Below are 15719 nucleotides of genomic sequence, written 5' to 3'. Positions count from 1 at the left end.
GTGAAGATAACTTTGTTGCCTAACAAACCCAAGGAAGTAGCCGCCAAACCCACTGGTACCCTGTTGACTCTTTCTCAGTTTGAGAATGAATTGGAGGTGGGAGATGATGTTTTTGTGTTGATTGGTAAGGAAGTGGTTGACGGGGTCAACATCCCTCCTTGATGCTATGGTTCCTTTGCTTGAAGAATTTTCTGATGTTTTCCCTGATGAATTGCCTGATGGATTGCCACCTTTGCGTGACATCCAACATCATATTGATTTGGAGCCTGGGTCACAGTTACCCAATAGACACATTACAGGATGAGCCCTGGTGAGCATGAAGAGTTGCAAAGGCAGGTTGAGGAATTGATTTCTAAGGGCCACGTTCGTGAAAGTATGAGCCCTTGTGTTGTTCCGGCTTTATTGACTCCAAAGAAAGATGGCACTTGGCGTATGTGTGTCGACAGTCGAGCAATCAACAAGATTACTGTGATGTACAGGTTTCCTATTCCTCGACTTGATGATTTACTTGATCAGATTAGTGGTGCTACTATTTTTACAAAGTTAGATTTGAAGAGTAGGTATTACCAGATTCGTCTTAGACCGGGTGACGAGTGGAAAACTGCCTTCAAGACTCGTGAAGGGTTGTATGAGTGGTTGGTGATGCCATTTGGTTTATCAAATGCACCAAGTACTTTTATGCGTGTGATGAATCAGTTGCTTAGACCTTTTATTGGGAAGTTCGTGGTTGTGTATTTTGATGACATTCTCATTTATAGTGCTTCTTTCAGTGACCATGTTGTGCATGTGAGGCAGGTTTTGGCCTTACTTCGCCGGGACCGTTTTTATGCAGCCACCAAGAAGTGTGTGTTCATTACTCCTAAAGTGTTATTCTTGGGGTATGTTGTTTCTAGTGATGGGATACAGGTTGATGAATCCAAGGTGGCGGCAGTTCACAATTGGCCAACTCCTACTACCATTACTGAAGTTCGTAGTTTCCATGGGCTTGCTTCTTTTTACAGGCGGTTTATTCCACACTTCAGTTCTATTATGGCCCCAGTGACAGATTGTATGAAGGGGAAGACGTTTGTATGGACAGATGAGACAGAGTTGGCTTTTCAAGTTGTGAAAGAGAAGCTCACTATAGCACCAATTCTGGTTTTGCCTGATTTTTCTCAAGTTTTTGAACTTCATACTGATGCCTCAAAGGTTGGAATTGGCGGGGGTTCTTAGTCAGGGTGGTCGACCTATTGCTTATTTTAGTGAGAAGTTAACTGGGCCTAAGTTAAGGTACAATACTTATGATCTAGAGTTTTATGCAGTGGTCCAAGCTGTAAAGCATTGGCGCCATTACTTGTTTCAAAAGGAGTTTGTTTTATTCACTGATCACGATTCCCTAAGGCATATTCGTACTCAAGACAAGGCATCTCATAAGCATGGGCGATGGTTGGCCTTTCTTGAGAAGTTTACTTTTGTGGTCAAGCACAAGACTGGTGTTTCAAATAGGGTTGCCGATGCCTTAAGCAGGAGGAGTAATCTGCTTGTTTCTATGAGGGTTGATGTGCCGGGTCTGGAGGTCATTCGTGAGCAGTTAGCCATTGATCCTTATTTCTCAGTTATTTTGCAGGATGTGGAAACTGGGAAGAAGTCAGATTTTCTTTTGCATGATGGCTTTTTGTTCAAGGGGAATCAGCTATGTATTCCTGATTCTAGTCTTCGTTTACAGATAATTAAGGAGTTACATGGTGAAGGGCATGTTGGTCGTGACCGTACTTTACAGATGGTGCAAGCTTCTTATTATTGGCCTACTATGAGGAAAGAGGTGGATCGTTATGTGAAGAGGTGCCGTATTTGTCAAGTTTCAAAGGGGACGGCTACCAATGCAGGTCTCTATATGCCTTTGCCAGTTCCCTCACAGCCATGGGTTGATATTAGTATGGATTTCGTGTTGGGGTTACCTCATACTCAGAGGGGTAATGATTCTATCTTTGTTGTTGTGGATCGGTTTTCTAAGATGGTCCATTTTATTCCCTGCAAGAAGACGACTGATGCTGTTAATGTGGCCCAACTTTTTTTTGGGACGTGTACCGTTTGCATGGGCTACCTTCTTCTATTGTGTCTGATCGGGATACCCGCTTTCTGAGTCATTTTTGGCGTAGTTTGTGGAAGATGGTAAATACTCAACTCAACTTCAGTAGTGCTTATCACCCACAAACTGATGGCCAAACTGAAGTTGTTAATCGGTCACTTGGGAATTTGCTGAGGTGTTTGGTTGGTGATCATGTGAAGGCATGGGATCAAAAATTATGCCAAGCTGAGTTTGCTCATAATCATGCTGTTAATCGGAGCACCGGGTATAGCCCATTTCAGATAGTTTACTCATCTCAGCCTCGGGGATTACTTGATTTGATGTCTCTTTCTGTTTCTGGATCTGTCCCAAAGAAAGTTCAAGATTTTGTAGAGGGTTTACATGAAGTTCATAATGCTGTGTATGATCATTTGACCCGAGCTAATCTGAAGTATAAGCAAGCTGCTGATCAGAAGCATAGGCATGTGGAGTTCGAGGAAGGTGACTTTTTTTTGGGCTGTTTTGACTAAAGATCGTTTTACAGTTGGGGAATACAATAAGTTGTCAGCTAAGAAGATTGGCCCAGTTGAAATCGTGTAGAAGATCAATCCGAATGCGTATCGTCTAAAGCTGCCAAGTCACATTTGTTGTTCTGATGTGCTTAACGTGAAGTATCTGGTGCCTTATTATGGTGATTCTTTTGATAATGAACCTGTTGGTAATTCGAGGGCGAATTTTGTCTAGCCAGGGGAATGATGCAGGCCCAAGTGTGGAGGAGCAGGCCATCTTGTATTTGGAGGCCCAAGATCACGTGACAAAAGGGGCTTCACTAAAATGGCTCTAACTTGGGCTACATGTGTCCGTTTTGGGCGTGCGACCAGGAGAAACGATCGTGAGAACGAAGCCCATCTTGGTCAACGTTCAGGCCCAAAAACACTTATTTCTATGAGTTATTTATATTTTTATGTTTTTTAGTGCTTTTCGTGGACTTTTATTTGGTTCTAGCTTTTGGCCCAAGTGTGTTTTGAGGCCCGTTTTGAATTTACGTTGTTATTTATATGAATGTAATGGGAGGAAGATAATCAGTTTTGAAGTTTTTTTATGAAAAGTCATTTTTTCTCCCAATTCACTTGTGAGTGTCTTGAGTGTGAAACTCCCAATTTTCGGTATTCCACGAGAATCAACGAATTTTGGAAGAATTGTTCCTGGTATTCTGCGTGAATCAACAGGTCCGATTTCGTATCCCATTTCCTAGTCTACATCACCGGGCGTGAACTTTTATCTGGAAATCCTGTCAATGACGATAGACATTGACCAAAGGGCAAAGCAACAATTACGTCAAACTTTCGGTACTATACAATTTAGTAGCTTACATATGGGGTAGCTCCTCATGGCATGTTTTGATAACATGGTAACTTCATGAACTAACGTTTTTAGGATAAAAAGAGAAAATCTTTTCAAAAACCGTGAACTCGCCAACTTTATGTTGACACACTACTGCATGCTTGCTGGTCTGTAGATGCTGCACTGGAGTCTGCTTAGAGCGGTGTGGTGGTCGTCTAGAATCCGTTGTCGGATTCCTAATTTGGAACTTAGGTTTTAAACTATTTATGTACTTCATGCTTATGCTAAACATTTAAACTCTGCTTTAAACTAACTATGCTTTGAACTATATTTCAAACTTATTATGTTTTAGACTTAAACGTTATGTCACTAATCATATTGGCGATGGTTTTCTTTTCATTATGTTAAATGTTCAATGTGATTGGTGACTTGATCCTGGGCAGTCCCACGCCTCGCGATGGTACTCGGCATGTGGAAATTGAGGGTGTGAATGATTGGTCTCAGAGCCATCAGTTATAGTGAACTTGAGAAAAAAACCAAAACTATAACATGTTTTATACTAATCAATCGGCTACGACATTACACTCGAACTGCATAGCTCAGCGTTCGAAGACTACTCAGCATAATTATATGCCTACTTACTACTTGCTTAATGTATTACAAGATAGTATATTTGGTGACAAATTATACTACTTACTTGGTTCTATTCTAAGCGATGCTTAGAAGCTTACGTATGATACATAATTAGACAGTTTTCTATCTCATTTTTTTTCAATCTTTCCTGTGTCATTCTCATACTATGATTTCTGGAAATGAAGACGATGAGCGGACGGGGAAGAGGAAACATTAACATGACTCAATATCAGCTGACGAACCTGATAAACATAGTGGCTGTGGTTTTGGCAGCCTATCCCAGAGGTAAACTAGTCATTCTAGGATGTATAGATCCTACTCTGGTATCGTCTTAATCATTCTTAAATTTATTCACTCCGTGTTGCACGACAGGACAACCTGCACCTCCTCAACCATGAGTTTTTACTTTCAAAACTTTCATGGATTGCAAACCTCCCCCTTTTAATGGCACTGAAGTTTACCACTAGCACTTTGGAGGGAAACACGCTTTCTTACTGGAAGGCGTAAGTTTAGATGCTCGGATTGGCGGATGCCAATGCATGGAACGAATTCAAGAATATGATCAAGGAAGAATACTGTCACAGGGATGACATCCACAAGCTAGAGAATGAGTACTACGAGTTGAGAATGGTTGGATCGGAAATCGAGACATGCACTAAGCGATCCAACAACTATGTTGCTCTATATCCCAACATCTCTCAACCTGCTTACCGAAGGATTGAGCTCTATCTCAGGGGTTTGGTCCTCGAGATTCAAAGTTTGGTGACTTTAGCCAATCTCGCCACAATTCAGCAGGTTATTCGCCTGGCACACCGACTCACAGACCAGGATGTTGAACAAGGAAAGTTACCCAAAAGGATTAGCGCTAGTATTGATTCTTCTGGTGACAACAAGCGCAAGTGGGATAACAACAAGAGTCCCAACTCCACACAGCCCCAAACCCAGCAAAGAAAGATCGATGGAAACAAGGGTCATAATCAGCAAGCTGGTGGTTTCCAAGGAGACCGACCCAAATGCAACCAATGCAATATGCACCACTACGGGCCGTGTAGGAAGAACTGTTGTCAACGGTGCAACAAGGTGGGACCTAAAGCTTAGGATTGTTGGAGTCCACACCCAATGAAGTAGAACCAGACACCCCAGCAGCAGCAGCGGGGTAATGTTAAAGGGTGTTTTCAGTGTGGGGACGACGGGCACTTTAAGAAGAATGGCTCGCAACTGAACCAGAACCACAACAACAACCAGGGCGCGAGAAAAAAATTACAACAACATGAATGGCAACAATGGTGACAATGGCGCAAGAGGGCGTGTGTTTTTTATTGGTGCAAAAGAGGCAAGGAACAACCCCAACGCCGTGATGGGTGTTCCTACTTGATGATCTTTTTGTTTCCGTACTGTTTGATTCTAGAGCCGATGCTAGTTACGTATCACTAAGTGTTAGTAAGATGCTTAAGTCTCCGCCAACTCCTTTGAACACTAAGCACGTCGTCGAATTGGCTAATGGTAGAAATATCGAGGCTACACACATCGTTAACAAATGTAAACTTGTACTGTCCGGTCAGACTTTTTCCATCAATCTCTTTCCTATCGTCCTAGGAAGTTTCGACGTTGTTATCGAGATGCATTTGTTATCCCATCATTGAGTGGAAATACTCTGTCAAGAGAAAATTGTCCGTATTCCTCGTTCTATCGGCTAACCCCTCGTTATTCAAGGTGAAATGAGTGGTGCTGTTGTGGGCACCATCACATTCTTAAAAGCCTAGAAATGTCCACGAAAGGGGTATACCGCTATTCTAGCTCTTGTTACCGATACACAAACAAAGGAAAAGAGGATAGAAGATATTCCTATCGTTCGCTATTATCCTGAGGTATTTCCTGAAGAATTACCTGGTCTCCCACCTCACCGTCAAGTGAAATTTCAAATCGAGCTAACTCCTGGAGCAGCACCTATTGCTCGTGCACCCTACCATCTAGCCCCAACCGAATTGGAAGAACTATTTACGCAATTGTAGGAGCAACTAGATAAGGGTTTTATCCGTCCTAGATTGTCACCTTGGGGAGCTCCAGTACTTTTCATCAAGAAGAAGGATGGCACCTTCCGTATATGTATCGACTATCGTGAGCTGAACAAAGTAACCGTCAAGAATAGTTACCCACTTTCTTGCATCGATGATCTATTCGACCTGCCGTTAGGGTCAAGCTTCTATTCTAAGATTGATCTGAGATCGGGCTATCACCAGTTGAGAGTCCGAGATGAAGACATCTCTAGAACGGCATTCAGGACTTGATACGGCCATTACGAGTTTCTGGTTATACCATTCGGGTTAACCAATACGCCTGCAGTTTTCATAGATCTTATGAACCGAGTGTGTAAACCTTACCTTGATAAATTCGTTATCGTTTTCATTGATGTCATTCTGATTTACTCGAAGAGCCAAGAAGAAAACAAGAAACACGTACGTCATATTCTAGAACTACTTCGAAATGAACAACTCTATGCTAAGTTCTCGAAATTCGACTTATGGCTTCGTGAAGTCCATTTCATTGGACATGTGGTCAATGAAGTTGGGATTCACGTCGATCCAGCTTAGATTGACTCTATCAAAAACTGGCCTACACCGAAAACTCCAATCAAAATCCGTCAATTCTTGGGATTGGCAGGTTACTATCGTAGATTCATCGAGGGATTTTCAAAGATCGCTCAACCTCTCACAACTCTAACCCAAAAGGGTATCGCATTCAAGTGGAATGATGCTCAAGAGTCTGCATTTCAGAAACTAAAGGAGAAACTCTATAGTGCTCCTATTCTCTCATTACCAGAGGGTAGTACTGACGATTTCGTCGTTTACTGCGATACGTCTATCCAAGGACTAGGTTGTGTGTTGATGCAACATGAGAAGGTTATCACTTATGCATCACATCAACTCAAGATTCACGAAAGGAACTACACTACCCACGATTTGGAACTGGGAGCCATAGTGTTTGCGCTCAAGATATGGAGACACTACTTGTACGGTACCACACGTACGACTTACACCGATTACAAGAGTCTCCCGCGTATTCTGGATCAAAGGGAGTTAAACATGCGACAAAGTCAATGGGTCGAACTCCTGAACGATTACGAATGCATTATCGAGTATCATCCGGGCAAGGCAAACGTTGTGGCCGAAGCCTTCAGCCGAAAGGAAACCAAACCTAAGCGTGTGCGTGCTTTATAGCTTACTATCCATTCGAACCTCCCAAACCAAATCCGAAACACTTAAGTCAAAACACTGAAAGCGGAGAACCTTCTAGCTGAGTCCATGCGGGGCATAGAAAGGTAGCTTGAGCTCAAAGACGCGGCATACGCTATTTCATGGAATGTATCTGGGTTCCATTCTATGGAAATCTTCGAGAGCTTGTAATGGATGAAGCTCATAAGTCCCGCTACTCTATACATCCCGGGTCCGATAAAATGTATCATGACCTCAAGACCTTGTATTGGTGGCCGAACATGAAAGCAATCATCGCGAAGTATGTCAGTAATGCTTGACTTGTGCCAGAGTCAAGATCGAATACAAAAAGCCGTCTTGAATACTTCAACAACCCGCACTGCCAGAATGGAAATGGGAACAAATTTCCATCGATTTTGTTACTGTCTTGCCAAGATCACAAAGCAGAAACGATACGATTTGGGTGATCGTAGACCGCTTAACCAAATCTGCGCTCTTCCTCACAATCAAAGAAACATACAAGTATTCGAAACTTGCAGCCATCTACTTGAAAGAAGTAGTTGCTAGGTACGGGGAGCCAACTTCTATCATTTTTTATCGTGACCCACGTTTTACATCCGAATTGTGGTAGGCTATGCTCAAATCATTCGGCTCACGTGTAGACATGAGCACTGCCTACCATCCGCAAACAGATGGCAAAACCTAACGTACCATCCAAACCCTCGAAGACATGCTGCGAGCACGTGTTATTGATTTTGGCAATGGGTGGGAATGACATTTACCCTTGGTAGAATTCTCTTACAATAACAACTACCACACTAGCATTCATGCAGCACCATTCGAGGCATTGTACAGACGTAAATGCCGATCACCTTTATGTTGGGTGGAAATTGGTGAAAGCCAAATCACTGGCCCTGAATTCATAATCGATATGAAAAAGAAGATTGCCCTGATCATACAACGAAAGGCGGCAGCTTGTGACCATCAGAAAAGCTACGCTGATAAGCGTAGGAAACCCTTAGAATTCGAGGTCGGGGACCGAGTAGTACTAAAAGTCTCACCTTGGAAAGGTGTGGTACGTTTTGGCAAAAGGGGCAAGCTTAATCCGCGATACGTCGGACCTTTTGAAATCACCGAGAGAATTGGTAAGGTAGCATAAAAACCCTGAGGAGCTGAGTGCGGTACACAACGTGTTCCACATGTCAAATCTGAAGAAGTGTCTGTCAGACGAAACACTCCTCGTTCCTTTTAAGGAACTCACAATCGATGATCAACTTCGTTTCATTGAGGAACTAGTTGAGATTATCGACCGGGAAATAAAGACACTTAATCGTATCAAGATACCGATTGTCCGAGTTCGCTGGAATTCTCGTCATGGCCCAGAGTTTACTTGGGAAAGAAAAGACCAAATGTTGCGCAAGGATCCCCAATTGTTTAAATACAAGGAGTCCAGTAATGAAGTTACTGCGGAATTTCAGAACGAAATTCCCAATTATGCGGCGGATTATGTGATACCCTGCGAAAACATCTAGTTATTTAATAATTGTATTCAATAAATGTACGCTAAATTTCGGGACAAAATTCCTTTTAACATGGGGATAATGTGACAACTCGCGTATCACCTGGTATTGTTTTCCATTACGTACCACTTTGTGCTTATTGGGTATTTGATATTAAATATAATGAACATAAATATTTGAGATGATTTAAATATACATGTGTGAATAAGTGAATATTATTATGATTATTATAATGGAAATAAACCCAGCTGCACAATGCAACTCCCTCTCGTACACTTCCCCTACTGGGCCTAAAGATCTAACGAGCCCAAGGTTAGCTGGACCGCACACATGCTAGGTATAGGCTGCCCAGCTCTCTGCACACCCTTGACACATTCAAGACCGCACACTCAAACATGACATAAGTGTGCGGTATATTTTGGACAGCTGGATTATGCGGCATCTTGTGTGTACCTATATAAACATTCTTTACCCTAAACCCAAATGTTTTTCCCAAAATCATTCTCCAGTCGCCACTCTCCTTCCTTTCTCTCTCCTCTTGTTAGTAATATTTCCCTTTTGGGAAAACCTAGTCTATCCACACTTTTCCAAGAAATTAAGAAGGATCCATAGCTGCTTTCCACCATCGAGGCTACCTCTTTTGTGAAAGCTGTCTCTTTCATCAACTCGTACACTCTCCTCTTTTTATTTCTTCGACATAGGTTAGTAACATTCATGTTTTCTTCTCATGATTCTAGTAAATGGCTTGTATGAATGTTGACTTGTATGAATGTTGGTGTGAATGCTTTATATGAAGCTTGTCACCAAGGTGATTTGTATTGAAGAGTGTTCGATAATTCCCTTGTGATAGTATAATTTATAGAAGAACTAGGGTTTATGTGTGATGCAAAAAGATAATGACTTTTTGGGTGTTAAGATCTCGTATGCATAATGATTCACAAAATTGCTTAAATGTTTTGCATAAGGAAATGTTTAGGAAGAATGAGGTACGAATCACTGTTTGACTCATGAATATCCTCATGATATTTGGTTGGTTCATGGATAAGATTAAGGTTGTATATGCTTACAAGTCTCAATGATCTCATATGAATCTAGTGGAAGAATTTATAATAATATAAGAAAACCTAGGTCTGTATAAATGATAAATTCCTGATTAAGTGTAATCTTGAATAATGACCTAGTGATAAACTATGCACAAATCCATTGGAATAACTCTTGTCAATAAGATATGAATTTGTTTGTTGATAACATGTTGATATTAGTGATCTATGAGAACCGATGTAAAAGGGTGAATGTCTGATTTTCTATTTTGATTTCATGAACTTGAAATATACAGCCGTTGATTCAAATATGGAACGCTCATGCTTGTTTAAAATCTGTTTTTGTAAATATACAACATGAAATGCGTAACGTACAAACTGCAGCACGTACACCGCACACTTAAGTGATGTACAAACCTAGTCGGACAGTACACAATCCTTTCCTTAGGACACCTTACACTTCAGGGGTCGCACACTCCTGAATGTACAGCTCCTGATACATAATGTACAAAGGGTGACTGCATATCGCACACTTTAAAGACCACACAACGTTGTACAATATATTCTGATGCATCAGGTATAAGGAATCTAAGCTGGGTGGCACACCTAGTTGGGTCACACACCTTCACGTACAAGTCGCAGATGCACATCGTACAACCCGTTCCTACAGGTCCGCACACTCATCGTTGGGTCGCATACCTTAATGCGGACCGCACACTATTATATTTGGGCCTTGACTTAGTGGACCGCATACTGAATAGAGGCCTAAACCCCTATAGACCGCACACTCACCTACTGTTTACTTTATCGTGTGTGCAACTGTTACTCTTATGATACACAATACTTGTACGAATGTATATGATATATGATGGATATTACTAGTACGCTACTTGATTAAATACGTGTATAACATATGTGACTACTTGTATACAGTGCTAACATTGGTAACCATAATAGGACGTGGTTGATCAAGCTTTGGGTAAATATATAATTTAATATATTATCTACCGAGCAACCAAAAGTGAGTTCACACTACAACCAAAAGCATGTATTCCCGATATTTTGGGAACTTCATATACCGAGGCAACGGTATGGTAAATTCATGTCTCAGCTTACTAAACGAAACTGTACCATGAAAGTCCCTTTACATATATACCGATTAATCGTCGGGGGCGAACGAGATATTGGTTGATAGCGCCATTAGGTTTAGCAACATCACACCATGATGGGAGCCGGGCGTGAACTTTTATCTGGAAATCCAGTCAATGACGGTAGACATTGACCAAAGGAAAAACAACAATTACGTCAAAGTTTCGGTACTACACAGTTTAGTAGCTTACATATGGGATAGCTCCCCATGGCATGTTTTGATAACATGGTAACTTCATAAACTAATATTTTTAGGATAAAACGAGAAAACCTTTTCAAAAACCGTGAACTCGCCAACTTTATGTTGACACACTGCTGCATGCTTGCAGGTCCGTAGATGTTGCGCTGGATTCAGCTCGGAGCGGTGTGTTGGTCATCTAGAATTCGTTTTTGGATTGCTAATTTGGAACTTATGTTTTAAACTATTTATGTACTTCATGCTTCCGCTAAACATTTGAACTCTGCTTTAAACTAACTATGCTTTGAACTATATTTCAAACTTATTATGTTTTAGACTTAAACGTTATGTCACTAATCATATTGGTGATGGTTTTATTTTCATTATGTTAAATGTTCAATGTGATTGGTGGCTTGATCCTGGGCAGTCACACACCTCGCGGTGGTACTCCTCATGTGGAAATTGAGGGTGTGACACATCACATGTATGATAGAACCCGGTCTAATTAGTGTATAGGTTTAGTTTTTGAACCGCGAGAAAAATATTTGAACTTATTTATACCCATGTTCGATTTGAATTTTAAACTCCTAATTTCTTTTTTATAGCCGAATGGTGGAGGTAATTTGATGGAGAATATCTGTTATTGCAAAATGTTTCGGCTTGAATATTAAGCCAAACAGCATCTTCCTCGAGCTGTGAACATCATTTGAGTGTCTTTCAAAGGATTCACACGGTAAAAGAATTAGTTCGAACATAGAAGACTAAATAGTTTGACTAGTTAAACAAGTTAAACCGCTAAGTACAACTTGGTACAATCGGCCGAACCATTCCGAGCCTGATATGATAACATTGCATAGATTTATACAACCCGGATTTTAAATGATTTTGTAGATTAGCACACAAATAAATAGTTTAAACCGGAAAAAAGTATATTTAAAATTTGTGGCACTAATCCATTAGTGATTAGACCATGCGTAGTCGAGCGTGATGAAGGCTCCGTATTTGGCATATTGCCCAATAGCACCAGGGCACACCTCCTCGTTGCTATGGGCTGAAAAATTTGATACCCGCAATGAGGAGATACTTTAGTAGCAGCCACCAAGCCGCAATCATAATCATTTTCACTGGAATTCCGTGATCATTGTTCGTCACAACCTCTGCATCAACCTTTTCACAAACAAGTGTCTGTACTAGGTTGAGTACCTTCTCAATATCATCATTTGAACCCTTCGTCTCAGTCATTTCTTCTTCAAGCTCATTTTCTTTTTCAATATGTAGGTCCGTTTTTGGAGGATCGACCACGAAACCAAATCCTTGTTTATAACAAACACGGTCACGAGTGCGGAATCCTCGTGACAATGCAAACCAAACATAGAAATAGCAAGAACACGATGTAACCAAAGATTCACAGTCTATTGATTAAACGGATGAGAACAAACATCAAACACATACACACAATATTTGAAGATAAACTCACAGTAGGAGATGCTCTCATAGTTTCACACAGAAACCAAGTGTGGTTTATATAGGCAGCCCAGCCCAAACATGACGAAACACATAAAGGGCCTGACGAATAACCTTGGTCGACGAAAGGCCAGGTTATTCGTCACTGTTCATGACGAAACATAGTATGATGAATATTAAGGTTTTTTGTCACACACATGTACGACGAAAAAGGTCTTTCGTCAAGGGCTGCAAAAACAGAATAGCTGCAAATTGTTTGACAGTTTGCAACAGAACCAAGTAAACACACATAGACAACTATAAACTACTGACCAAATGCAACATGCATCAGTTTATAACATTACATACCAGGAGACAACTGTCGGACCAAAGTTAGATAGGAGGATATCTGACTTGGTCGACTGATGAATACAGACTCAATAAATAAAGACCGTAAAATAACAACGTTACTAAAGAACAAGTTACAGACACCAAAATATGTACCAACAAACTCCCCCTTGACTTTTACTTGGTCTTCGGTCTTCAATCTTCAGTCTTCAGTGTTTCTCGGACCACGAACTGCCAGCGTGGATCCCACGATAGTAACAAAAGCAAGCGACGCGCTGAAATCGTAACGCTTGATGCGCGTCCTTGTCTTCGTAAAAGATATCATGTCGGAATAGCTTGTTGATGTCGGCCGAAGACATGTTCACAATCCACATCGGATCTAGCATGCAGAAGTTTTGTTGATCGCCCTTATATACAATAACGGCCTCGTGCGTATCTGAATCGTAACACCATAAAGCCATGTCTTCTAAAAAGTTCTGTTTCATCGGCATCAAAGGGATCTTGTCCATAACCTTTGCCGGCTGATAAACAAGCTTGTATCGCGCCGTGTTGGTCGATGGATCTAAGGTGAACTTGATTTGTTGATAGATTGGAAAATGAGGCTTGTACAACTCGTCTTTCCAGCCTGTCCTCTTGTTCATCTTTATCTTGCGAGCAAACAACGTTGCTCCTTTGAAGTTTGAGCGATTAATGAGCCCAAGCTTTGTTAAGGCTGCAACATTATAAAATGGTAAGGACAAAATGCTCAGGAGCGACCTGAAATACTGAATATGGTATTCACGTTTGATGGCCATGTAGTGGATTTCCTTTACAAACATCCAGCAAAGAATCTTTCGGTGCAAGTTCTCTTTCTCGTATTTCAGGTAGTCGACTTGAACTGTAGCTGGCATAGGCTTGGAGACTTTGGATAAGAACTGCTTTCTCCACTCTGTGAACGCATCCGAGGCATTATCAGAACTATCACGATTTCTCAATTTTTCATCGATGACGTCCACGTTTTCTTTCAACCATTCTTCATTAAAGGGAGTGAACTCAGTCCCGTCTTCTCGCACGTAGGAAGACTTCTTATCACCGCCTTCAAAGATAATCTCTACAACATTTTCTAAATTTGTGGTTTCCAGCTCGCTTGGAATATCATCAATAGCAGCATCATCAATTTCTTTCATTTCATTCAATGCTTGCAATTGCTCATTTGAAAGGTCAGCAACAATCTCTCCTTCTTCCAGAATTTCTCCAGTAATAGGATGTACAGCCTGTAAAGCAATATCAGCAGAGCTAGGAACAAAGGATGTACCAGCCATAGAGCTTTCAATGTAAGAACTGCTCTCTAGTTGTTGTACTTCTTCTACGGTCCCACCAGAGGTTCCTTGTGCTGATTCAATCTGCAATGGCTTGAAGACAACAATTTGGGTAGAGGTAGTGGCTGGCGGTTGCTCCGATGTGGTAGAAGGGTCATGGTTCCCCGGATCCTCAGAATCATGATCCCTTTTCTTTAGGACTTCCTGTTGTTTACACCGATCACCCCACAAAATGTTGACACACTTTCTTACAAACTCAAAGCCATTAGTGATTTTCTTGACCCCATCTGTTATCGTGGTACTGTGAGAATTGTACCACTCTCTCATGTCATCATGTTTTTCTTTAAGAGTCTCGACCAACCTTTGAACATGAGTGCTTCTTTCTTTCAAGCGGTTCATATCAATACCACGAGTGTTATCTGCAGCTCGCATTTGTTGCAATTGACGTTCTCTTTCTTCATCAACAGTCTTCAAGCTTGCATTCTCAGCCTTCAGTTGTTCTATCTCTGCTTGTTGGCGTGTGATCTCAGCTTGTTGACTCCCAACAGTGGAATTTAATGTATTTATCTCCAATTGTTGTTTAATCATGTCGTTTCTTGTAAGGTTGATCACTGCTGATTGCCTATCAATTTGACCTGCATCAGCTTGCAATTGAGAAAACAGGAAATCTACCTTTTCATCTTCCTGCATATGAGAGAATCTACTTTGTTTGCGCTCTAAGGTTGGTTGAGAAGTCGTTGCTCGAATAGTGGATGCTATTGAGCGAGCCGGTTCTTGTGTTGTCACTGTTGGAGTTTCTGGAGCTGACGTGACTTCAGGAGTTGGTTCAGAAGATCTTGGAGGAGATGATATAAAAGTAGCAGCTTCATCGGCCGTGAATCCAAGGTTTGGATTCATATCTGCTTCTTGAGTAGGCTCTTGCTGTGGAACGGTTTGCTGCACAGATGAGGAACCGATGTACTTCCTTGCCTTTTTCTTTCGACGTGTGACAGTTTGTTTCCTCTTTAAACGCTCAGCTTCAGTATCGTAGGAACGTATTCATCATCATCATCATCCTCTTGTCTAATCTTCCTGACTTTCTTCACACCATGTTCATCGAGATAGAACTCGTACCCAGGCTTAGGTTGATTATTATCCGATTCTGTATCCTCTTCATCATCTCCAGCTGAAGTATCACCAGCTGTACCAGCAGTAGATGCACCAGGTGCACTAGCTGCTGTAGCACCTGCATCTCCTCCATCATCACCTTCATCATCACCATCATCGTCACTGCCAGAAGAATCCAAATCCTTTCGTCCAAACTTGTCTTCCATCATTTTCTTCAACTTCGGCTCCTCAGCATTAGATTGGTTGTCATTGTGACGCCATTTGTCGTTTTCTGGAGTGATGTAGTCTGTCTTATAAAGAGCACCGATTAACTTTCTGGGCGGCTTGCTTTCTTTGTATCTCTTCGTTGCAATGCCCCTGAATATCTTCAGTGAATGCTCTATCATCGTATCTATCTTTA

This window comes from Helianthus annuus, chromosome 7 (assembly GCF_002127325.2).
Source record: "Helianthus annuus cultivar XRQ/B chromosome 7, HanXRQr2.0-SUNRISE, whole genome shotgun sequence".
Taxonomy (NCBI): domain Eukaryota; kingdom Viridiplantae; phylum Streptophyta; class Magnoliopsida; order Asterales; family Asteraceae; genus Helianthus; species Helianthus annuus.
This window is presented reverse-complemented; position numbering follows the sequence as displayed.